This window comes from Ovis aries, chromosome 2 (assembly GCF_016772045.2).
Source record: "Ovis aries strain OAR_USU_Benz2616 breed Rambouillet chromosome 2, ARS-UI_Ramb_v3.0, whole genome shotgun sequence".
Lineage (NCBI taxonomy): Eukaryota > Metazoa > Chordata > Mammalia > Artiodactyla > Bovidae > Ovis > Ovis aries.
Window position 1 is genome coordinate 23,194,546 of NC_056055.1, and position 26,653 is coordinate 23,221,198.

Genomic DNA, 26,653 nt, shown 5'->3' on the forward strand with positions numbered 1-26,653 from the left:
ATGGGGGAGGGGAACGGCCCTCGGGGCTTGGGGAGGGGCTGGGGCGGAGGGTGGAAGGAGGTGGGGGTGGAAAGGAGGACCGGTCTCTGTAGCTAGAGGGGCGCTGGAACCTGACCACTGAAAGGGGAGGGGGTTCTCCGAGATCGGGACCCTCCGGAGGCCTGGCGTTGCTCTTCTACCCAGGGCTGTGTACCTACGACGGCGTAACCTCCCGGCTGGCTGCCCGGGGTTCTGCAGCAGTGGGCTTGGCGGAGAAGGTGGTTTTTCGGGGCTCTCGGTAACCCCCCCCCCATTTCCCCCGCCCCCTTGGCTGCCTGTCCACGCGCCCTGGGCAGCTCTGCGCGGGACTAGCCGACGGCGGGCGTTTCTGCACACGCACACTCAAACACACACACACTTTTCTTTTTCATCACGAGTGACCTTGAGCGCATTCCGCAAGCATTTGCTGAGATTAATCGCACGGCGCGGAAACTGCGCAGTGCCTACGGTTTGGCTCTGTTCGTCTTTCCTGTTGGGGATGCGTTGTCGACTTTACCGGGTTGAATTTTAGTGATGGCCTCAGCCATAATGCCACGAAATAGGCACCCCAAATCTGTTTACGCAGTTGCTTCACGCTTATTTGCTTTTTTTATGATTGGGTTGGGATTCCTGGTTTTGGAGATGGTTTTCCATGCACGTTGAAGTAGCAAATACAGATGTGCTGTACGTCAGAAAAGCAACCCTCAATACATTAAAGTGTTAAAGGATTGCGCTGTATAACATGACTTCTGCCAAAGACGACATACCTCCCCAAATGCGAATTCCTATATAACTTCTGTTGGAATTTTCTGGAAGGAACTCTGCGGTCTGAAGGGATTGATGGAGAGTACAGTAATTGCTTTCTACATACCTTTGTTAGGAAATGAAAACTAAACCTGTACTTGAGGGTGTGTATACCAGGACAGATTGAGTCTGTTAACGTTCTTAGAGGTTGTGAACTTTTAAGAGGCTGTGAAATTTCAGATGAGGGTCAAGTGAGATGAGGACGCTTCTGCCCTTCCCCCAATCCTTGGGTAAGAAGCAAATACCAAAAAATTGTAGCTAACAATTTACAGTACCTTTATTATCAGACTTGGTTTGTTGTTGAGCAGCTAAGTCGAGTCCCACTCTTTTTGTGACCTCGTGGACTAACCTACCAGGCCCCTGTGTTCATGGGATTTGACTTGATAATTGCATGTAAAGGTCGTTAAATGTTTGTCAGAAGATAGTAGGTGTGTGTTTCTTGTGAGAAAATAGAATTTCTTTGAGTAGCAAAATGGTTACTTCAGAATGCTGTGAAATGAATTAAGGAAAGAGATCTTCAGTCATGTCTGTGATTAACTTAGAGTTTTTATTTTATTTTTTTGAAGATTTTCGATGATCCCCAGTACTGTTTCTATATTTACTAGTTCAGAACCTAGCCATAATATTTACTTTGTTTTGGGTATATATATGAAGCAGCTTTTAAGGTGGTATTCTTTGTGACACTCATGCTAAGAAATGCTGCAGGAAAATCAAAGGAGTCCTTCATCACCTTAGTTTGGGAAACTGTTCTGTTCTTTTCCTTTTCCCCCAGGGTAACAATTCACAGTATCCGGTTAGTGGTGCTGAGAAATAGTATCAACATTGTTTTCCATATTTCACCTTGTATAGTTTGTTGTTTTTAGTGTAATATCTAGCAACACTCATGAAATCTAGGTAATGGTGAAATGTTGGTCATTGATGTCCTTACAGGTAATGGTACCACTCTCGTAAATCCTGGAGTGGAAGGTTGATGTGATTTTTGTTTGCCTGTGCATCCTGTGGGAAAGAGTACCTCAGATTTGACTCTTAACGGTATTGATATGATATAATTATGAGCTATTAATTTGAAATCTTAACTAGAAGAAATTTAATTATGCAGTGTTCTCTCTTCCCAATGACTTATCTGATTGTATACAGTTAAACTCCATTGGCTGTACTCCTTAATTGTTAGCATTTTTTCCTCTGGTATGTTAGAAACACATAAAAAGGATACTACTGTTCTGGAAGAATTATGGTGGATTATTGCAGACATTAAAAATAACAGTGTTGTTGGATATTTCTTTTGAATTAGCAGAATTCTAATTTGTTGAGAAAAATATATATCATGGAAATACTTGCTTATATTTATTAGATGCTTAATTGTGTTTTTTTCTTTCCTTTGAACAAAAAGAAATTGGAAATGGGGAATCCATTGTGAAAAAGATGTGAGCTCTGGAGTTGGACGTGGAGATCGAATGGCCTTCAACTCTGAAGAGTCTGGGTTGAAATCCAACCCCACTCCTTACTGGTCCAAAGCCACATACCTGATTGATCACATAGCCCTTCTAAGTGCTGTTCTTCAACTATAAACTGGGATGAAACCTATCATGTAAGGCTATTACAATAGTAAAATGAAACGGATGTGTAGAGTTCCCAGTACAGTTCCTGAAATGCAGCAGCTGGTGCCAGTCATTGTTGATTTCCTCCTCCTCCATGCTTTTGAACTTTGCTATAGTTATTAGCATTTTTTTTTTCAACAATAGGTTGCATAGTTGTGCTTCTGTTAAATTTTTAACTAAATCTTTATTGAGTGCTTATTTTTTGGCATGATACATGAAGATGTGTCCTTAGAGACTTTACAGCTTGGTAGGGAAGATACGCAGGCATATGGACAGAAGGTGATGTTCCTGCAGGGTTAAGAATATAGGTTAGAGGAAAGCAGTCTAGATGAAGGAACAACAGGCAGAGTCATGAAGAATGTTAGACCATTACAATCAAAAGTTCTTCCGTGTTATCTGTTACTTCCATGTGAGTGATTCCTACGGCCTCTGGATATCATAAGTTCCCTGTGGGTGTTGATCATACAACTGCTGACACCACTTAAGTTTGACATGATCAGTCTGTCTAGGCATGAATTTGGGGCCAGATTTTAAATAATTCAACATATCACATTAAGGTGGTTGCTGTTTTATTTGAAGGGTAGTGGTGATGGGCAGGTGCGGGGAGCCATCGAAAGGCATTAAACCTTCTGAAAGATGGATTGAAGGAATCTACCAGTGTTCCAGCTCAAGTTTACAAGAGTCTAGCCTGTTGAATAAGGATAAAGTAATTTGAAGCAAAGGCAGTTTGTCTGGAGACAGTAAAATGTTAAATGTGTTGACTTTTTTGGGGGTGGGTGGGTGATAGAAAAGGATCAATTCATCATAGGTATTGTTTTATCTATATGTTGAGGGAGTAAATAAAGAGACTAATGAAGTGTTTGAATACCACTTAAAATGTTTTTAGATTGTAGTAATAAAAGGCAGGACAAACTCGTTAAACGTAGATTATATTTGTTTGCTTATATTTGTTGTTCAGCTTGCTTATGGTTACATCCTTATAACTTAGGTTTACTATTTGGACCTGTCTGCAAATGATCTACATATTTATTTATAGATGGTCTATATAGTTACAGACATGTATGTCTATATGACCTCAGTTCAGTTCAGTCACTCAGTCATGTCTGACTCTTTGCGACCCCGTGAATCACAGCACGACAGGCCTCCTTGTCCATCACCAACTCCCGGAGTTCACTCAAACTCATGTCCATCGAGTTGGTGATGCCACCCAGCCATCTCATCTGCTGTTGTCCCCTTCTCCTCCTGCCTCCAGTCCCTCCAGCATCAGGGTCTTTTCCAATGAGTCAACTCTTCGCATGAGGTGGCCAGAGTATTGGAGTTCCAGCTTCAGCATCAGTCCTTCCAATGAACACCCAGGGCTGATCTCCTTTAGGATGGACTGGCTGGATCTCCCTGCAGTCCAAGGGACTCTCAAGAGTCTTCTCCAACACCGCAGTTCAAAAGCATCAATTCTTCGACGCTCAGCTTTCTTCACCGTCCAACTTTCACATCCATACACGACCACTGGAAAAACCCTAGCCTTGACTAGACGGACCTTTGTTGGCAAAGTAATATCTCTGCTTTTCAATACGCTGTCTAGGTTGGTCATAACTTTCCTTCCAAGGAGTAAGCGTCTTTTAATTTCATAGCTGCAATCACCATCTGCAGTGATTTTGGAGCCCCCCAAAATAAAGTCTGACACTGTTTCTACTGTTTCCCCATCTATTTCCCATGAAGTGATGGGATCAGATGCCATGATCTTAGTTTTCTGAATGTTGAGCTTTGAGACAACTTTTTCGCTCTCCTCTTTCACTTTCATCAAGAGGCTTTTTAGTTCCTCTTCACTTTCTGCCATAATGGTGGTGTCATCTGCATATCTGCTGCTGCTGCTGCTAAGTCGCTTCAGTTGTGTCCAACTCTGTGCAACCCCATAGACGGCCGCCCACCAGGCTCCCCTGTCCCTGGGATTCTCTAGGCAAGAACACTGGAGTGGGTTGCGTTGCTTTCTCCAGTGCGTTAAAGTGAAGTCACTCAGTCGTTTCTGACTCTTTAGTGACCCCATGGACTGCAGCCCACCAGGCTCCTCTGTCCATGGGATTTTCCAGGCAAGAGTATTGGAGTGGGGTGCCATTGCCTTCTCCGGCATGTCTGAGGTCATTGATATTTCTTCTCCTGGCAGTCTTGATTCCAGTTTGTGCTTCTTCCAGCCCAGCGTTTCTTATGATGTACTCTGCATAGAAGTTAAATAAGCAGGGTGACAATATACAGCCTTGATGGACTCCTTTTCCTATTTGGAACCAGTCTGTTGTTCCATGTCCAGTTCTAACTGTTGCTTCCTGATCTGCATATAGGTTTCTCAAGAGGCAGGTCAGGTGGTCTGGTATTCCCATCTCTTCCAGAATTTTCCAGTTTATTGTGATTCACAGTCAAAGGCTTTGGCATAGTCAGTAAAGCAGAAATAGATGTTTTTCTGGAACTCTCTTGCTTTTTCCATGATCCAGTGGATGTTGGCAATTTGATCTCTGGTTCCTCTGCCTTTTCTAAAACCAGCTTGAACATCTGGAAGTTCATGGTTCACGTATTGCTGAAGCCTGGCTTGGAGGATTTTAAGCATTACTTTGCTAGCGTGTGAGATGAGTACAGTTGTGCGGTAGTTTGAGCCTTCTTTGGCATTGCCTTTCTTTGGGATTGGAATGAAAACTGACCTTTTCCAGTCCTGTGGCCACTGCTGAGTTTTCCAAATGTGCTGGCATATTGAGTGCAGCACTTTGACAGCATCATCTTTCAGGATTTGAAATAGCTCCACTGGAATTCCATCACCTCCAGTAGCTTTGTTCGTAGTGATGCTTTCTAAGGCCCACTTGACTTCACATTCCAGGATGTCTGGCTCTAGGTGAGTGATCACACCATCATGATTATCTTGGTCATGAAGCTCTTTTTTGTACAGTTGTTCTGTTATATTCTTGCCACCTCTTCTTAATATCTTCTGCTTCTGTTAGGTCCATATCATTTCTGTCCTTTATCGAGCCCATCTTTGGATGAAATGTTCCCTTGGTATCTCTCATTTTCTTGAAGAGATCTCTAGTCTTTCCCATTCTGTTATCTTCCTCTATTATTTTGCATTGATCGCTGAGGAAGGCTTTCTTATCCCTTGCTGTTCTTTGGAACTCTGCATTCGGATGCTTATATCTTTCCTTTTCTCCTTTGGTTTTCGCTTCTCTTCTTTTCTCAGCTATTTGTAAGCCCTCCCCAGACAGCCATTTTGCTTTCTTGCATTTCTTTTCCATGGCGATGGTCTTGATGCTTGTCTCCTGTACAGTGTCACGAACCTCCGTCCATAGTTCATCAGGCACTCTATCTATCAGATCTAGTCCCTTAAATCTATTTCTCACTTCCACTGTATAGTCATAAGGGATTTGATTTAGGTCATGCCCGAATGGCCTACTGGTTTTCCCCACTTTCTTAAATTTAAGTCTGTATGACCTACTTATCCATATATTAACTAATCATATCTAAATTAATATTCCTAGCATGAGTTTTAGGTCTTGACACAAGGGTAAGAATGTTCTTTTCTCTGTGTACAGGGTTGATTTGTTACTGTGTACTTCCCTTTGCTTCCTCTCCTTTAGGATCCCTGTGGACCTGTGGAATTTTATGTATGCAGTGTGTCTTAATCAAGTGGTCATTGTTCTTTTTCCTCAGCTTGTCCTAGTTTGGTCACGGCTTGGTGCTTTCAAACTAGTTTTCTTCCCTTGGATGTGACCCTGTTAACCTTTGAACTGTTTCTTGCTCATGTTACAAGGTGTCTGAAACTCACTTTGTGCTTCTTCTGCCCAATATCTATCAACCAGTTCTTTTAGCTCTTTTTAATCAGGCAGTGGAGTTTAGATACCAAAATCTGGTGCTGTGTGTTCTTATTGCCATTGAGATGCCCTTGCTGTCATTGGACAGACTTGGGAAATACTAGTTTTGATTTTGTGTTGCTAATTCCAGTTCACATTTAACTTGATAGGGTTTTTTAATTTGAGTTTATCCTTCTCTAATGTTAAAAATTTGCATTCTTATCAACTTTAGTTACTTTCCTTTATCCTACAGTATAAGCATAGTAGTTCGAAAACTTTTTAACAGTAGAATGATTGTAGGTTTCTATTTTATTCTCTTTGTTTTAAAAATGTTTACATTCTGAATATAGAATTATTTGAAGACATTTTCTCTCTGATTTTGTAATCAATTTGATTATTAGTTTGGTTTATTTGAATGAAATCCCTAACATTTAAGGATTGCTTTAATGTTTTTCTAAACGTATTTTTTTCTGTGTGTAAAACATTTATACAGTTCCACAGTCAAATCTGCATTATAAAGGTGTGTTCACATTTTCCCTTCTTTTCCTGTCTCGAAAAGGTTCTCCTCCTCCATTTGAATTTCTGGCTTATTTTTCCACTTAGTTTTGCTATATAAGGAAACATTTTTTTTACCTGCTTTTCTTAAAAAAAAAAAAAAAAAAAAAGTTTGTGTTTCCAAAAAGCTTGTATACACTGTTGTTTCTTCCTTTTTACTTAATATATTCTGGAGATCACTTCATATACACTTCTATATTCTTGGTAAGTACTCTTTTGTGCTTGTAGTTCATTTCCTAAATGTGTATATAATGTTTATACTCTGCTGCTGTTAAAAAATTATTGCAATGAATAACCTTGTTTGATACATTGTTTTGTATTTGATCAGATATAGTTTCAAGATACTGAGATTGTTGGGTAAAAGGTAAATATGTCTATATTATAATTTGTTAGTGTCAGAAATTACCTGTTTAAAAAAAAGGCAAATCTAATTATATCACCGTTTGGGTAAAATTCTCAGTGGCTTCCCGTTGCTTTAAGGACAGAGCTTCATAGTGGCCTCAAGGGTGTGCATGATTTTCATCCTCTGGGCCTTGGCCCCACCTGCCCTGCCTCTCCCGTTGCACCAGCCACGCAGGTGCTTCTCATATCTCCGGTGCCCGTCGTCATCTCTGCCACTAGGGAGTGTGCCCTTGTTCTTTCCCTCTTCCTGGAATGCTTTTCTGTTCATATTTCAGTTCTTCTTAGTCTGTCTTTCTTGTCTCAAGCATCACTTTCTGATGAAAGCTGTTTTGATGAAAGTGTTTGTAAATTTTATAATAAAGGTAGAATAGAGAATCTCCATATATCCATCACTCACTTATAGTAACCATCAATTTTCTGAAGGTTTTGAAGTTTTTTGACTTTCGTCATGTCCTTATAGTAGAGACATTGCTGTCCTTCCAAGTGCTTATCAAAATTACAGGGTTACGTTTGTTCACATGATTTAACGAGGTTTTGTTTTCTCAAAAAGGCTGAGCTTCATGAAAGTAGAGATTCTTAATTGTTTTTGTCTACCAATGCTTTTCTGGTCCTTAGCTCAGTTCTTGGGTTCTGACAGCTCACATCTGCTGGGCCCTAGCTAGCATTGTCCAGAGGCAGATTGAGGCTGTACGGTTAAATGTGTGGTTTTCTCTCCAGGTGTCTGTCAGATAGTCTTATCCAGAGATCTCAGTTAATACAGTGTAGGAGCTGGCGATGCAGCTTGTGTGCCTCATGTTAGAGTTGTAGTCCATAGGACAAGAGTTTGAGAAAGAAAAGTGGAAGTGCCTTGGGGGAGAAAACAGACTGGAAGCCACAGCAAGACGGATGGAAAGCTGTGTCAGTTGTGTTACTTCTGACATTGGTTGTGTGGGCATCCGAAAGAGCTGGGCCTTTGTCTTGGAGCTGACCACACACACTTGGCCCAGGAGACAGAGACCCAGGGAGCCTGGGGGAAGGTAGAGTAGCTGTTGCAGCCTCGCATCAGTGAGGCAGATGGGGAGTTAGTGAGTGCAGATGTCCTGCCAGATGCCCTCCGTCTGCGGCATAGTGGTCTCTGTGGCCCACCCAGTCCTGAAACAAATAGAAGGGAAAGCCTGGGAATGCAGTTTAGCCTGGCCAAGTTAAAACATTACAAAGCAAAATGATGAGCTCAGGGTTTTAAATTCCCAGTGAGGGTTCCACATAAGGGACCTGAAAGCTTCTGTGACTCCCCTAATACTGCAAATTGAATTCCCTGTTAGTAGGTGAGAACTTGGATTGATTAGGAGTGGAATCCTGAAAATTGGATTAGAGACACATGGTCAGTTTCTGATTTGGCTGGAGATCTTGAACACCTAAATTCTGTTGGGCTACCTTTGCTACTAGAAACAGCCTTTTCATCCCCTGTCTGAACTTAATCTCTGTCTGAAAAACCTGCATTTGGCTTCACCTAGAATCCTCCCAGAAGGCCCCAAAGGATGAGGTGCCAGGTGTGATTCATGAAGAGGTAGACCTACCCTCCAAGAGAGTTTGCCTGGGGAATAATTGTGGGAATGGATGTTAAGGGTGTGAGATGATGGTGGAGGGAATGTAAAGTTGGGTTAGGCCAAATTTATTGATGTGGACAGGACACTGAACTGGGATCTGTAAATGCTGTGTTGACAATTCCATCTTGGGCTGGAAGGTCTGTTAAATGTTCTTTTTTATTTAGAATTAATCATTGGGTTATAATAGGTAATTTTTGGTGACCCTGGTATTTTTGTATAATCTTAAAAAGTTTTTCTTTAAATGGACTCAGTTCAATTCAGTTGCTCAGTTGTGTCCGACTCTGCGAGCTCATGGACTGTAGCACACCAGGCCTCCGTGTCCATCACTGACTCCGGGAGTTTACTCAAACTCATGTCCACTGAGTCGGTGATGCCATCCAACCGTCTCACCCTCTGTTATCCCCTTCTCCTCCCGCTTTCAACCTTTCCCAGCATCAGGGTCTTTTCAAATGAGTCAGTTCTTCACATCAGGTGGCCAAAGTATTGGCATTTCAGCTTCAACATCAGTCCTTCCAATGAGTATTCAGGACTGATTTCCATTAGGATGGACTGGTTGGATCTTCTTGCAGTCCAAGGGACTCTCAAGAGTCTTCAACACCACAGTTCAAAAGCATCAATTCTTCGTTGCTCAGCTTTCTTTATAGTCCCAACTGTCACATCCATACATGACAACTGGAAAAACCTTAGCTTTGACTAGATGGACCTTTGTTGGCAAAGTAATGTCTCTGCTTTTGAATATGCTATCTAGGTTGGTCATAACTTTTCTTCCATGGAGTAAGCGTCTTTTAATTTCATGGCTGCAGTCACCATCAGCAGTGATTTTGAAATCCCCCAAAATAAAGTCTGCCACTGTTTCTCTGTTTGCCATGAAGTGATGGGACCGGATGCCATGATCTTAGTTTTCTGAATGTTGAGCTTTAAGCCAACTTTTTCACTCTCCACTTTGACTTTAATCAAGAGGCTCTTTAGTTCTTCTTTACTTTCTGCCATAAGGGTGGTGTCATCTGCATATCTGAGGTTATTGATATTTCTCCCGGCAATCTTGATTCCAGCTTGTGCTTCCTCTAGCCCAGCGTTTCTCATGATGTACTCTGCATAAAAGTTAAATAAGCAGGGTGACAGTATACAGCCTTGACGTACTCCTTTTCCTATTTGGAACCAGTCTGTTGTTCCATGCCCATTTCTAGCTGTTGCTTCCTGACCTGCATGCAGATTTTTCAAGAGGCAGGTCAGGTGGTCTGTATTCCCATCTCTTGAAGAATTTTCCACAGTTTATTGTGATTCACCCAGTCAAAGGCTTTGGCATAGTCAGTAAAGCAGAAATAGATGTTTATCTGAAACTCTTTGTTTTTCAGTGATCCAGTGGATGTTGGCAATTTGATCTCTGGTTCCTCTGCCTTTTTTAAAACCAACTTGAACATCTGGAATTTCACGGTTCATGCCGGACCGTAGAAGCCTGGCTTGGAGAATTTTGAGCATTACTTTACTAGCGTGTGAGATGAGTGCAATTGTGGGGTAGTTTGAGCATTCTTTGGCCTTGCCTTTCTAAAGTACTGGAATGAAAACTGGCCTTTTCCAGTCCTGGGACCACTGCTGAGTTTTCCAAATTTGCAGGCTTATTGATTGCAGCACTTTCACAGCATCATCTTTTAGGATTTGAAATAGCTCAACTGGAATTCCATCATCTCCACTAGCTTTGTTCATAGTGATGCTTCCTAAGGCCCACTTGACTTCATATTCCAGGATGCCTGGCTCTAGGTGAGTGATTACACGATCGTGATTATCTGGGTCGTGAAGATCTTTTTCGTACAGTTCTGTATATTATTGTCACCTCTTCTTAATATCTTCTGCTTCTGTTAGGTCCATGCCACTTCTGTCCTTTATTTGAATCCATCTTTGCAGGACATGTTCCCTTGGTATCTAATTTTCTTGAAGAGATCTCTAGTCTTTCCCATTCTGTTGTTTTCCTCTATTTCTTTGCATTGATCACTGAGGAAGGCTTTATTATCTCTCCTTGCTATTCTTTGGAACTCTGCATTCAAATGGATATATCGGTCCCTTTCTCTTTTGCTTTTTGCTTCTCTTCTTTTCACAGCTATTTGTAAGGCCTCCTCAGACAGCCATTTTGCCATTTTGCATTTCTTTTCCATGGGGATGGTCTTGATCCCTGCAGTGCCACAAACCTCTGTCCATAGTTCATCAGGCACTCTATCAGATCTAATCTCATGAATCTTTTAAATGGAATCAGTAAGAGATAAAAGCAATCTTACGTGCTTTCTCTTCATAATTACTCTTCACCACAAGTTTTAGCCCATAAAGTAGTGTTCACTTAAAATGCATTACCTTTAAATAAATAAATAATTTACATAACTGTGGGACTATAATTTGGTAGAATTTTTTGGAAAGTGGTTTCACTGAAATATAAATTGCTTATGCTCTGTTCTCATTTTTTAATTGGAGTATAGTTGCTTTACAACTTTCTGTAGTTCCTGCTATAGAAAGGCGTGCATCAGCTGTAAGTATGCATGTATCCCTTCTCTCCTGAGCCTCCCTCCCACCCACTGCGTCCCACCCGTCTAGGTCATTGCCGAGCTCCAAGTCGAGCTTCCTGTGCTCTGTGGCAGCCTCTCAGTAGCTAGCTGTCGTACAGATGGTAGTGTGTATATGTCAGCGTGACTCTCTCAGTCCACCCCCCACCCACCCAAAGTCCATCCTCTACATCTGCATTTTTGTTCCTGTTCTGCAATTTGGTTCCTCAGTACCATTTTTCTAGATTCGATGTATATTCCATGTATATATGATGTTTGTTTTTCTAACTTCCCTCTGCTGTATGACAGATTCTGTGTTCATCCACATACTACAAATGACCCAATTTTGATCCTTTCTATGGCTGCTGAGTAATATTCCATTGTAAATATGCACCACATCTTTATTTATTCATCTGTCAATGGACATCTAAGTTGCTTCCACATCCTTGCTGTTGTAAACAGTGCTGCTGTGAATATTGGGGTACATGTGGCCTTTTGAATTATGGTTTTCTCAGGGAGTATGCTCAGTAGTGGGATTGCTGAGTCATATATGGTAGTTTTGAGAGTAGCGTTGATGTCTACTCAGATGGATACTAAGGTGAAGGTAAGAAGCGGGAGAGAGGGAGGGAGAAAAAGAGGAAGGAATCACTGTTTCCTTTGGCCCTCATCACCCTCAGCATCACCTTTGGGCTTCCCAGGTGGCTTTGTGATAAAGAATCTGCCTGCTAATGTGGGAAACTCAGGAAACACTGGTTCGATCTCTGAGTCAGGAAGATCCTCTGGAGGAGATGGCAACCCACTCCGATATTCTTACCTGGAAAGTTTCATGGATAGAGGAGCCTGGTGGGCTGCAGTCCATTGGGGCGCAAGGAGTCGGGCACAACTGAGTACGCACGGATGATACTTTTATTCTTAGTTATTTAAGGATCCTCCACACTGTTCTCCATAGCGGTTGTATCTGATTAATAGTAGCCAATTCCCTTTTTGGTTTAAGGACAGTTGACTTCTCAGAGTCTTACCTTTGTTTTTTTTTTTCAGTGAAATATACTGAAAGTACAGAAGTAATTACAAATCTGTGGTTTGTGACATACTACCCATGCAGCTGTTACTCATTTTTGTCATTCATTCACAAGGTCACGTATAGTTGTGGTTTATGAATTTAATGATTTACTCATGTATTATCCATGGCTCTTCATTCTCCTGCTGATAAATGTTAGGTTGTTCCCACTTTGAGACTGTTCAGTTTCCCCCAAGGACAAGAAAGGAAGTTTGGATTAGGTTTTGCAGTATTGGGAGAAATACTTGTGAGAGAGTGAACAGCCCCTTGCAGGTCTGATGCATGTGGAAGAGAAAGAAATTGAAGAAAATGTCTGGTAACTTAGGACTTAAGTGCTGTTCTAAGAAAGTTTTAGCAAGGCCAGTGACATGTCCTCTAGCCAAAGTTGGGACCAGAGGAGTCCCTTGTCCTGCTGAAACAGGCATTCTTTAGCATCCTACCTATGGCCAGTCATTGGCTAGAACAGCCTGTGGGAAGTATTGGTCTAGGGCAAGGGCCATGTTGGATTTAGAACCAAGCATCTCCTGATAATAAGTGATCCAGGAGGCTCATTTCATGAGTGTCACGGGGCTTGGGTAAGTGGATGTGCTCTGAACATTCAGGTACATGTCTCTTGGTTGCTTTTCTGTTGGGTAGACTTAGGAGTAGAATTGCTGGGTCTTTTATGCCTATGTTCAGTATTAGATAATGCCAAACATTCAGTGTGGGTATACCTATCAGTTTCTTTTCTGGTGAATGCATTCTTGTGACTCCACATCCTCAACAGTATTAAGTTTAAATCTTTTCTGAGAGCATGTGGCAGTATTTTTGCTTTTAGTTTCTGCCTCCAAAGTTAAGTAGTCATGTGATTTGTCTTGGCCAGTGAAGTGTGAGCTGAAGAGACTTGTCACACAGGCTTTAAGACTAGTGGTGAGATTTGCCATGCTCCCTCCCTCTTGCCAGTGATCATGTTTACAAGCGGAGCTTCTTGCAGTGCAGGTCTTTATGTGTCTAGTGCAAACTGAGAGCTGAGGGTGTGGGAGGAGGCAAGAGGGGAGAAAAGGGAGAAGGCAGGAAGTGGGAATTTCTTTGGTCTTGAGCAACCAAGATTTTGAGAGTTATTTGTAATCATAGCATACTTATTAACCTAGCCTGCCAGGTAGGTAAACTTTTTTTTCCTTATTTCCAAATACACTTTTATTTTTAAGGGCAGCTTTAGGTTCACAGCAATACTGAGTAGAAAGTACAGAGTTCCCTGTACCCCCTGATCCCACACAAGCACAGCCTCTCCTATCAGCAACATCCTGTACCAGATTGTACATTTGTTAGAGTGGATGAACCTACGTTGACGTCATTGTCATCCAGGGTCACATAGGGTTCTCTGTTCTTTTTAAAAATGTATTTGTTTGTTTGTTTGGCTGTACGAGGTTTTAGTTGCGGCATGCGAATCTTCCATTTTCAGTGATGCGTGCGTGATCTTTAGCTGTGTCATGCTAACTCTTAGTTGTGGCATGTGGGATCTAGTACTAGTTCCCCGACTAGGAACCAAACCTGGGCTGCGTGTGTTGGGAACATGGAGTATTAGTCACTGGACCACCAGGGTTCACTCTTGGTTTTATATAGTCTGGGAGCCTTTACATTTGTAATGTGTATCCACCATTATAATTACATACAGAATAGTTTCTTTGCTCTAAGAATCTTCTGTATTCTATGTGCTTTTTTTTTTGATTTCTGTTTTGATTCCTTTGTGGTCAGAATACTATATAATTAAAAGCTTATGACATTTTTTTGAAGCTTGCTTTATGGCCTAACATACAATCTGATCAGGTTCTTTTTTTTTTTTTTTTTTAATATGATTGGGCTAAGTGGCTTTATTAGAGAAAGCCAAGATTATGGAGGACTTGAGAGTTGGCATTGGGGCCCTTCTTGCCCAAAATGGGCACAACACTGACAGTGCTGGTTCTACTGCGTAGGCTTCTTGGCTCAGTCTGTCTCCTTTTCCTCTTGTTTGGCACCTTCGGAGTCTGACCCTTACTTCCCCAGCAGGGGCCAGGGACCCATGGACCAAGCATGAGGCTGGCTACTTGCAGAGTGCTCAGAACCTCTAACCCACACTGGCCCAGGGTACGCTCATCCTCTCGGGCGTGCCTGCCAGGAGCAGGACTGGATCTTTTGGAGCAGTGCTCTCCAGCGAGAGACTGCATGAGCCTTGATCTGGGCGACTGTCTCCTGGCTGCTCACCTGGAGAGTGTGTAGCTCCTGTGCGCAGACAAAGAGCTACTTGTTGGCGACTAGAGCATGGACACTGCTGCTGCTACCACAAATACGGAGTAGAGGAAGAGGAGGGAGTAGTGCGGGCGAGCATGTCCTTTCTGCCTGCTGTGTGCAACGTCACTGCTCTGATCAGTTTTTGTAAATGACCTGTGTGTGCTTGGAAAGAATGTGCTTGAACATTTGTTTTATATTTGTTAGTCAGCTCTGCTGGTTGTGTTAAATTCTTCTTGTCCTTTTATCCCTTCAGTTTACTGGTTGTATTGGTTATCAAGACAAATGTATTGGTATCTCCTTAATAATTTTTGCTTTATCTATTTTGTGGTTATGTTACTAAGTGTATACATGCTTAACATTGTATATTTTCCTCACCATTGAGTCTTTTAAAATAATGTGTCCTTTAAGGCAAAAGTATTATTAGAGGTGAAGTTTGATTAGCTTGATATTAATGTAATTGCATTATCTTTTCTCTGATGAGCAGGTATAGTGTGTGCCTTTTGGTTTTTATAACTTGTACTTGCAGTCTTTCTGCATACTTTCCATGGATTTTTCTGTTGTCAACAATACATAGCTGGGATTTAAAAAATCTAGTCTGACAATATTTCTTGTGGAGTGTTTGGTCTATTGATATTTAACAAAATGACTGACATGAAAGTGAAGTTGCTCAGTCGTGTCCTACTCTTTGCGACCTTGTGGACTGTAGCCCACCAGCTCCTCCATCCATGGGATTCTCCAAGCAAGAATACTGGAGTGGGTTGCGATTTCCTTCTCCAGTGGGTTTAAATATGTTCTCGTGTTTTCTGTTAATTGTGCCTGTTTTATGTCTTTTCCCTCATTTCTTTGGTTTTTTTTTTTTTTTTTAACTCTGCTAACCTCAAGGTTACTTAAAACATGCATCTTTGACTTGTCAAAATCTAACTTTTGGTCGTTTCCCCCTCTTTGTGGACGCTGAAACTCCATTTATTTTATTTTCACTTATGTAGCTCAGTTGGTGCTATTTTAACTCTGTATATTTTATCTCACACATTATTAATTTGTATGGTAATAGCCATTTATTTATTATTTTTAAAAACCCCTCATTTGACTGTGTCAGATCTTGGTTGCGGCATGTGGAATCTTTGCTGCCGCAGGCGGGCTCTTCGTAACTGCCTGTGGACTTTTCTCCATTTGGGGCGTGCAGCCTCACTAGTTTCAGCGAGCGGTCTTAGTTGTCCCACGGCATGTGGGATCTTAGTTCAGTGACAAGGAATCAACGCATGTCTCCTGCATTGGAGGGCAAAGTCCTGACCGCTGGACCTCCAGGGAGTCCCCTAGTACTAGCCGTTTACCTTAATCCTTTTCCTTGCTCTTCATTCCTTGCTGTAATTCCAGTCAGTCCAATTCCAGTTTCATTTTACTTCTGTCTGAAGAACACTCTGTTTCTCCCCTGTTGTGTGACTCCTAATAGTGAACTCTATGAGTTTGTGTTAGTCTAAAAATATCTCAAATTGACTTTTCTTTTTGAAGGATATTTTTGATATGTATGGAATTTTAACTTGTTGGTTTTCTTCTAAGGTGTTGAAAGAAGTTACTGAATTACATCTTCAGCTTTCATTTTTTTTTTTTCTCAAGTAAACTGTCAGTTTAGTATTTGCTGTCATGGATAGAATCTTTTTTACTTCATGCTTTTTATTAATTTGGTCTTTCGTTTTGAACAGTTTTTGTGATTTTTTAAATTTATATTTTGTGTGTTTATATTTTGTAATTTTTGTATTTTGTATTTTATGTATTTTTTAATTTATGTTTTGTGTTTACAGGTCTTACTGAATCTACGGTAATGCTTTTTATTCTTTTGAGATGTTTGCAGTCATTGTCTTTTAATGTATTTCTGCTGCCCTGCCTCCCAACCCTCCATGCCATTAAAACACTTGTGAGATTTTCCTGATGTTTTATTTACCCTTTGCATGCTTCATTCCTGATATTTCTTCTGATCTCCCTTTGTTCACTAATTTTTAACGAGTCTGCTGCTGCTTGAGACTAGCTTACTGATAATCTGTCCATTGAGTTTATTGTGTTTTTTCACTTCTGGAAAATCTGGTTCTGTGGTAGTTTTCTACCAGAGTTTTATATCTTATTTTTAATCACTTCAAACGTGATAGTTGCAGATATTTTTGCATTTAGCTATTTATTCCTGTAGCCTTCCTCCCATAATTTACTTTAAAGGATAATTTTGTAACTGCAGTAGCCAACAGCCCAGTTCAGTTCAGTCGCTCAGTCGTGTCCAGCTCTTTGCGACCCCATGAACCGCAGCACGCCAGGCTTCCCTGTCTATCACCAACTCCCGGAGTCCACCCAAACTCATGTGCATTGAGTTGGTGATGCCATCCAACCATCTCATCCTCTGTCGTTCCCTTCTCCTCCTTCCCTCAATCTTTCCCAGCATCAGGGTCTTTTCCAGAGAAGGCACTGGCACCCCACTCCAGTACTTTTGCCCGGAAAATCTCATGGATGGAGGAGCCTGGAAGGCTGCAGTCCCTGGGGTCGCTGAGGGTCAGACACGACTGAGAGAGTTTACTTTCACTTTTCACTTTCATGCATTGGAGAAGGAAATGACAACCCACTCCAGGGGTCTTGCCTGGAGAATCCCAGGAATGGGGGAGCCTGGTGGGCTGCCATCTATGGGATTGCACAGAGTTGGACACGACTGAAGTGACTTAGCAGCAGCAGTAGCAGCAGGGTCTTTTCAAATGAGTCAGCTCTTATCAGGTGGCTGATGAGAAGTATTGGAGTTTCAAAACTCAAGTATTGGAGTTTCAGCTTCAACATCAGTCCCTCCAATGAACACCCAGGACTGATCTCCTTTAGGATGAATTGGTTGGATCTCCTTGCAGTCCAAGGGACTCTCAAGAGTCTTCTGCAACACTGTAGTTCTAAAGCATCAGTTCTTCAGTGCTTAGCCTTCTTTATAGTCCAACTCTCACATCCATACATGACCACTGGAAAACCATAGCCTTGACTAGACAGACCTTTGTTGGCAAAGTTTTTTATCATGCTGTCTAGGTTGGTCATGGAGAAGGCAATGGCACCCCACTTCAATACTCTTGCCTGGAAAATCCCATGAGTGGAGGAGCCTGGTAGGCTGCAGTCCATGGGGTCGCAAAGAGTCGGACACGACTGAGCGACTTCCCTTTCGCTTTTCACTTTCATGCATTGGAGAAGGAAATGGCAACCCACTCCAGTGTTCTTGCCTGGAGAATCCCAGGGATGGGGGAGCCTGGTGGGCTGCCGTCTGTGGGGTCACACAGAGTTGGACATGACTGAAGCGACTTAGCAGCAGTAGCAGCAGCAGGTTGGTCATAACTTTCCTTCCAAGGAGCAAGCGTCTTTTAATTTTATGGCTGCAATCAACATCTGCAGTGATTTTGGATCCCAGAAAAAGTCAGCTACTGTGTCCACTGTTTCCCCATTTGCCATGAAGTGACGGGACCAGATGCCATGATCTTAGTTTTCTGAATGTTGAGCTTTAAGCCAACTTTTTCACTCTCCTGTTTCCTTTCATCAAGAGGCTCCTTAGACGTTAGTGGGTCTTGCTTTTTTTGGTGGTGGTTATTTGTTGTTTCAGCTGGTTTTTATTTTGTCTCTTTATGGGTTAATTTACATGGTTGCGCATGTAGTAGATTATATTTTTTCAATTGAGATAATTTGGGCTCTGGGATGGTATTCCTGGAGAGGGTTTATGGTTGTTCTGGCAGACATCTGAGGGATCAGGTGGTTTAGGATAGTTTCAGCTAAGTTTTAAGGTAGAGATGAGTTGCAGCTAGGTCTCTTACCATTCCCTCAGATCCCAAGAGCAGTTCAGGATTCCATTTTACAGAGAGATGGATTTACTAGCCCCCTCCTTTCTTTGGTATTCCCTGGGTTCTGGCCTTTGGAATGAGGTTCCCTCACCTTGCAAAGTTTTTACCTTTAGCTGCCCCAAACACTTGGCCGTTACCCTCAGGGATAAAAGTGGTTGCAAATTTGGGGTTTACCTCTCAAGGCCCTATCTCTGGAAGCACTATCTTCAAATTCTTTGATACCTGCAAGCATGTGATTAGGGTATATGTCAGTGTGTGTCTTCAAGTTTTGGTCTGTGGACATTTTCAGTCATACACAGTTGTTCCTCAATATCTGTGGGCGATTGGTTCGATTATCCCCTGAAGAGAGCCATAGATGCTCAAATCTCTTCCAAAAAACGACATAGTTTTTGCACGTAACCTATGCACGTCCTCCCATATACTTTGTCATTTCTAAATTATAATACCAAATGCAACGTAAGTACTGCATAAATGGTTGCAAATGCAACATAAATTCTGTGTAAGTAGTTACCAGTGCTATGGGGGAACTTTCTGGAATTTTTTTTTCCTTTGAATATTCTTTATCTAAGGTAGGTTGAATCTGTGGATGTGGAAGTTACAGATACAGAGGGTGAACAATATAAAAGTCAAGAAAATAGTGTAAAAGAACCCCCTTTGTCTCTGTGACACCACTCCAGTGATACTTTCTTAAGTTGGATAATTTCCTGGCTTCTGGTATGAGCAAGATGTTCCAAGCTCTTCGTGTATTTCCTCCCCCTTACCTGGAATTAACCATTCCTATAAGAAACCCTGGTTCCCAGTAGTTCTTGTTAGTATTGTTCTTTCAAATTTTATTTAAATATTCTAGCTTTCAGGTGAGTGGTCTAAATTACCAGTCCATCATCAGTGATGGTAGTCCATCACTACCAGGGTTGTCTGTTCTTTATAGTGATTTCTGTGTGTATCTTTGTAAAGACACACCAAAGATTCAGAGTTGTTTTTTTGCCAGTGGTTTAAGGCAGGAGTGGTTTTGTCATGGGTCTTTTGGCAGTCTAGCGAAACCTATGGATACCTTCTCAGAATGTTTCTGAATACAGTAGGTTAAATACAAGGGAGCAAAGGAGAAATAAATTTAAACATTTAAATAGTTGACTAAAATATGAAAACTTTAATTTAGTAATAGTGCTTTTTTGTTAATATATTATGTTGCAGATAAGACATATAGGTAAACAATTTTTATATTTTAAGGTGCTGAAATGGTAGTTCTTGATGCTTACCGGAAGAGTGAATTGAGGTGGTCTTTGACCTTTCACATTTGTTGTTGGTTGTTCGGTCATTCAGTTGTGTCTGACTCTGCGACCCTATGGACTGTAGCATATTGAGCCATAAATAATTTATGATAGGGAATACAGGAGAGCATTATAGATCTGTGGGTCAGTGCATATAATCCTAACATGCTAGCTACTCAGAGTGAGGCTACACTTTACAGGCTGAAGCATTGTCCTCCATAAAACTGCCCTCACTGCAGATACCAGCAATAAACTTGGGGTCCACAAGCCATCCACATTTCTGACCACCTGGGCTACAAAGTCAGGGGTTCCCATGACCACCTCAGATTTGAGAATTTACTAGAAGAACTCATAGAACTCAGGAAAATGCTATCCTTATGATATAGTTTCATTGTAGCAGAAAAGGATCCAAATCCATGACCATCCAAAAGAAGAAACACACAGGACGAGGTCTGTAATGGTCGGAGTGGGGATCATTCAGTTTTCTCTGGTGGAGTCAGGAGTTTCACTGACCTGCACATGGATATGTAATGGTGTGTAGGGCTGGAGTATTGCTGACCAGGGAAGCTTGGCTGTCCAAAGTGTTTATTGGGGCTTTGTTATGTAAGCATGGCTGATTGAATCATTTGCCATAAGGTTGAGCTCAATCTTTAGCGTCTCTCCTTGAAAATTGACTTGTCAGGGGATTCAAAATCCCAATTCTCTAATCCCCTAGTTGATCTTTTTGGTGAGTCATCTTGTTAGCACAAACTATCTAGGGGATCATAAATCAAAAGCACTCCTGTTACTAAGTACATTCCAAGGATTTAGAAGGTACTTCCTAGGAACTGGGACGAAGGCCAGCCAAACTCTTTGTTTTACAGCAGTCACCAATTCTGTTTTCATAGTTGGATGACTAATTCCCTGATGGCTCTGGTCATGTCTGTTCTGTGGCAGGCCATGCAACTTAATTTAGAAGGAGTGCATGAGCTTTAAAGCTATTTTGAGATCTGTAACATATGCAGTGAGGGTTGGAAAGATCTGTGATTTCTATTGTTTGAGAAAATCAGGGATACTCAAATAATATTGTGTTTCATACACATGATGGAAGTAAAAGGAAAATGAAGATAAGATTTTTCCCTTGTCCAAGTTCATGGTGCTTGTGAATTTTGTCCATGCTTAAGAGCTCTTATATTAGAACTTGGTGTTTAGATGTCTAGTGATTTAGACTGTTTTAATGGTTTTGTTTATATTGATAGTTTGGGGCTCTGAAGGCCTTCCAAGTATACTCTTGGTATATACTGTAGCCAAACACTGGGTAGTTAATGATGTTGTGTTCAAATTGAGCCCTTCATTTTAATCTTAAAGTTTTAGCCAAAGGTATGTCAGCACCGGAGGCCTGGAGTGCTGGTTTTACCTGCCATCCATTGACTGGACTTTCTAGTAAATTCGTTTAGGTACTTAGGAAGTTTTTAAGTTGTAAACCAATGCTTTTTCTTTCCAGATTTATAAAATCTGAAACTGTTGAATCTTTTTCTCTCTCTTACCATTTTATTGTGAAAATTTTCAAACATGTAGAAAAGTTGAAAAAGGCATTTGAACATCTGTAATACTTGCCATCCAGATTCAGGAGTTGCAAATATTTTGGCACCTTTTCTTAATTTATTAAAAAAAAATCTCATCTTAGGAAATAAGCTACAGACTGTTGAGTGCGTGTAGTGAATCTGTGTTGTTGCCACTAGTTCCAAACTCTGCTGTTCTCTGTCTGCTGTTCCCCATCCCCCAAGCTTTTAAAGTGAAATTTCCTCTACATTGAAAGGTTAAAGCTATGGCTTAATTATACCTGTATGTTTTCCGTTGAGATTTCATTTGCTAACATTTTGCTCTACTAATATTTTTTGTTGAGCCATTTGAAAGTTGAAGTAAATTGCAGGCACCATAACACTTTTAAGATTTGGGTGTTTTTCTTTGTATCTTCAATATCTTAGTTAAGAAAATTATTTCTTGTCTAATGTTTAGGTCCTATTCAGATTTTAGCCATATGTCATTTTTCATATAAATATTTGTGTTAACATAAATTCTCCCCCACACTCTGAACCCTCTATGATGACAACTTTAAGACTCTTGTTGGCAGCCCAAACTTCAGCTTACACGTGATGTGTTTGGCCTTTAGTGTTCCTGTGTAGTTTTGCATTGGTGTTGAGACTTGTTTGGAACATGGCACTTTTGCTTAAGCAGCTTTAGGAATTTATAAATAGCACTGTTTGGTGATAGCAGCTGGCAGCAAATATTTTGATATGTAACTTCTGCTTTGTGTTTATTACTTAATTTTACATCTGAAAATTTGAAACATTCATTTCTTAACCTTTTTGGCGACAACAGCGCTGTGTCATTGATTTTTTTTTTGTGTGTGTGTGGTGTCCTTTTCCTTTATGGGCACAATCTGTGTTTTTAGTTTTTGTTTGGTTTGTGCGCCACACCGTGTGGCATGTGGGGTCTTAGTTCCTGACTAGAGATTGAAGCCATGCCCCCTGCAGTGGGAGCTCGGGGTCTTAACCACTGGGCCACCAGGGAAGTCCCTGGGTTTACTTTCAAAGTAAGAAATATATCTCAGTAATACTTCTTGCAGCCCACTTGTGAGCTGTTTTAATTTCGGTGCCATAGGTTTTTAATTTCCAAAATGGAACAGCTATAGTGTGTGTGCCTCCTGGTGGCTGTGTAGGGTCTGAGTTGTTAATGTATATCAGTGTGTGAGATACAGCATGTGCTTGGGGACAAACAACCTTTGAGATGGTTATAGACGAATTTTGAGCTCTAAAACTAAATTCGTAACATTTTAAAAGTTGTCTAGCAAAATTGCATACCAGGATAGCTAGCTATATTTAATACAGATGGATTTAGCAAAGGGAAATCCAAGATCATCTTTTCTCCAAATTTCATTATGAAAAATTTTATTTATTTTTTAAATTTATATTGAAGTAGGAATTTGGAAAATAACATTAGTATGTTCTTTGTTTAGATTCAGAAATTAATATTTTGTCATTTTCACTTGATTGTATGTATTGCTTTCTTCACCTGAACTGTTTGAAATTCACTTGCAGACATTATGTCACCCTACCTGTAGAAATTTCAGTATGCGTTTCCTAAAAATAAGTGTATTCTTGTGCATAACTATAATGTCACTGTGCTTTTAAAGTTTAACGATAATGTGATAAGGGGTTATCTATTATATAGTCCCTATTTAAATTTCCCCATTTGTCTTCAGTGTCTTCTACAGCTTTTCCACCTCCAAACCATTCATTTAGGGTTTACTTGTCTGCTTTTAGTCTCTTAATCTAGATCAGTATGTCTGCCTTTTTTTCTTATGACATTGAACTTTTATAGAATATGACCTGTTTGTCATGTAGAAGCTTTCCTACCTGCTCTTGTGCCTGGTGTGCTTTGCATTACATCATGTCTGGAGGACTCCGAAGTGTGGTTGGCTCATAATTAGTGGTGTTGAATGGTTTGGTCCCTCCACTGTCAAGCGCTGTTCATAACCAGTGGGTAATTTGGGGTGATTCTTTGGTACTATGCAACATTATTCTCCAGAAGCCTTTTGCCTCATGGGGTTAGCAGTCTGCTGGGTTGAGTCCTGAATATAGGGCTATTTTTTTTATGGCCATCAAATTAAACTTCACTTGATAACATTTTCTGTGATATTTGAAAAAATTGTGACTCCTGCTATCTTAGAGGAGAAGGCAATGGCACCCCACTCCAGTACTCTTGCCTAGAAAATCCCATGGATGGAGGAGCCTGGTAGGCTGCGGTCCACGGGGTCGCTAAGAGTTGGATACGACTGAGCGACTTCACTTTCCCTTTTCACTTTTCTTGCATTGGAGAAGGAAATGGCAACCCACTCCAATGTTCTTGCCTGGAGAATCCCAGGGATGGGGGAGCCTGATGGGCTGCCATCTATGGGGTTGCACAGAGTCGGACACGACTGAAGTGACTTAGCAGCAGCAGCTATCTTAGAAATGAGATTTTGCTATATCATTTCTAAGATAAAATCAGGCAGTTTGGAATAGTAATTGCAACTCAAAAATGGGGAAGGACTTTTGTGTTATTAAAAAAGCTCCTGTATCCTTTCCTGCTGCAACTCTTCAATCTGTGTGTTTTACTTTCTGTGAAAGTATTATAACAAGTTTAACCTGAAAATTTTAATGCAGTGGTAAGCAATAGAAAATCATACAAAGACAAGCTTATATCTGCTAGTGAGAAGGGTGCCTTTAGATCATCAGTAAGCCAAATTTTTTATGTTATAGAACCAAGTTGATTTATTAAGTTAGGGAACATTGATACTTGTGTAGGTTAAAATATTCTTTAATCTTTGAAGTAGCTTTGTAGAGAATGTCAGAAAAGGAACAGAGTCGTGAGCTGTTTTTAAAATTGGAAAATACTACATCCTTTGTTAGGTGTTGTTGAGAATTTTTTAGTGGTAAGGGAAATTGATACAGAAGATGGGATTTGCAAAACATATGAAAGGGTTGAATTGAAACAGTTCGTCTGTTACTATAGTAGGAGGAGCTACCAGTCAGCTAACAAATTTGGTAGTGCGAAAATGAGTAGTTCTCTTTTGTTTGCTTCCATCTGACTAGCAAAAAGGAAGCTTACCTGCTGAGGGTGGGCATGGTATTGTCAAAAGCTCACTTGTTTTTCAGCCATGCTTAATGGCTCAAATTGTGGCCGTGGTAAGCAAGAAGTTCGTTTTGGCAGAAAGTGCCAGAGACAAGCAAGGGAGTCACTATGTAGTTGACCATCTGTGGAATCTAAGCTGAGTAATGAGGGCGGTTAGTACCCAAGGAGATAAAAATCAGGCCGTCGTTTGGAGGCAGTGGTTGCATAAAGTAACTGTTGGGAGTAGCGTGGCTGGTATAGGAAAAGTGGAGTGACTAGAGGTTGTTTTGAGTGTGAGATGCTTAAAACAAAGGTTCCAGAGATATTGGAGTGATGCTAATGAGAAGGGTGAGGTTGTGACTGTGGAGATCGTTGGCTGGCGTTGGATAGATTGAAGTAAAGATGTCTTAGAACCAGGGGGGCATGTTGTTCAAAGGATCTTATGCTGCAAAAAAAGTAATGGAAAACAAGCAAACCAGGAACCAAATTTTCAAAAATGTGTGCAGATGACTAGAGGGTTAACAGGTAGATAGAGGTCTGAAACAAAAAGTTCACAGTTTAGTTGCTCTGTTGTGTCCGACTCTTTGCAACCCCATGGACTGCAGCACACCAGGCTTCCTTGTCCATCACTAACTCCTGGAACTTGCTCAAACTCATATACATCGAGTTGGTGATGCCATCCAACCATCTCATCCTGTGTCATCCCCTTGTGCCTTCAGTCTTTCCCAGCATCAGCGTCTTTTCTAATGAGTGGACCCTTCGCATCAGGTGGCCAGCATCAGTCTTTCCAATGAATATTCAGGACTGATTTCGTTTAGGATTGACTGGTTTGATCTCCTTCAGTCCATGGGACTCTGAAGAGCCTTCTCCAGCACCACAGTTCAAAAGCATCAATTCTTTTGAAGAAAAAGGGAGGCCTGTTATTACTAGTGAGTGCTGTGGCACATGCCTCCACATTAGGGTGTGGGGGTGGGAGAGATCCTGTAAGTAAAGACAGTGGAGAACACAAACAACCACTTTGGAGGGAGCTACTGATGGAGAGGTTTGGACAGTTGGAGGATAGGGGCTGTAGGGTTCCAGTGGGGGAAGCTACAGCATCTGGGAAGAGTTGAATGTGGAAGCCTCGATTTCTAGTGCGAAGGAGGTAGAGCTGTGCGAGGCTTGCATGGCTGTTGGGTGGACTCTTGGGAAAGGTGGATGTCTGTCTTTGCTGTCATGACACCTTGAGCTGAGGAAATCAGTCTATGTGGGAGAGCCCCTAGGAACAGGTTGGGAACCTTCCGTGGGGGAAGAGTCACCTTTAGAGAAGGTGCTGCTGCTTCTACAGACACCAGCCAATTCTGACTCCATGTTGGACCTGTTTCTTCAACTTGCTTTTTGTTGCTGTTATTGTAATCTTACTTAATCAGTTAAGTTCAGTCATTCAGTTCAGTTCAGTTGCTCAGTCGTGTCCGACTCTTTGCGACCCCATGAATCACAGCACGCCAGGCCTCCCTGTCCATCACCAATTCCCAGAGCCTACTCAGACTCATGTCCCATCGAGTTGGTGATGCCATCCAAACATCTCATCCTCTGTCATCCTCTTCTCCTTCTGCCTTCAATCTTTCCCAGCATCAGGGTCTTTTCAGATGAGTCAGTTCTTCGCATCAGGTGGCCAGAGTATTGGAGTTTCAGTTTCAGCATCAGTCCTTCCAGTGAATACTCAGGATTGATCTACTTTAGGATGGACTGGTTGGATCTCCTTGCTGTCCAAGGGACTCTGAAGACATCTTCCCCAACACCACATTTCAAAAGCATCAATTCGTTGGTGCTCAGCTTTCTTTATAGTCCAACTCTCAATCCATACATGACTACTGGAAAAACCATAGCTTTGACTAGACAGACCTTTGTTGGCAAAGTAATGTCTCTGCTATTTAACATGCTGTCTAGGTTGGTTATAACTTTTCTTCCAAGGAGCAAGTGTCTTTTAATTTCATAGATGCAGTCATCATATGCAGTGACTTTGGAGCCCCCCAAAATAAAGGCTTTCACTGTTTCCATTGTTTCCCCATCTATTTGCCATGAAGTGATGGGACCAGATCTTTGTTTTCTGAATGTTGAGCTTTAAGCCAATTTTCTCACTCACCTCTTTTCACTTTCATCAAGAGGCTCTTTAGTTCTTTGCTTTCTGCCATAAGGGTGGTGTCATCTACATATCTGAGATTATTGATATTTCTCCCAGCAGTGTTGATTCCAGTTTGTGCTTCATGCAGCCCAGATGAACTCTGGATGAACTCTTTTCATGATGTACTCTGC

The 26,653-nt window shown here is 41.3% G+C and overlaps 1 protein-coding gene across 19 annotated transcripts in view; it reads left to right on the forward strand.

The window, feature by feature from the left end:
* Positions 1-26,653, forward strand: part of SPIN1 (spindlin 1) — an 82,019-nt gene that overhangs the window by 1,809 nt on the left and 53,557 nt on the right. For 5 of the 19 annotated variants that reach the window (XM_060409025.1, XM_060409020.1, XM_060409028.1 and 2 more), the window contains one exon: positions 2,213-2,410. The exons of 8 other annotated variants lie outside the window; for them this stretch is intronic. The gene's annotated coding sequence lies outside the window, so the exon portion shown is untranslated. Of the gene's footprint in view, positions 1-88; positions 1,855-2,212; positions 2,411-26,653 lie in introns of those variants that run through there. 6 more of the 19 variants (XM_060409019.1, XM_060409022.1, XM_060409017.1 and 3 more) reach the window with 4 other exon arrangements.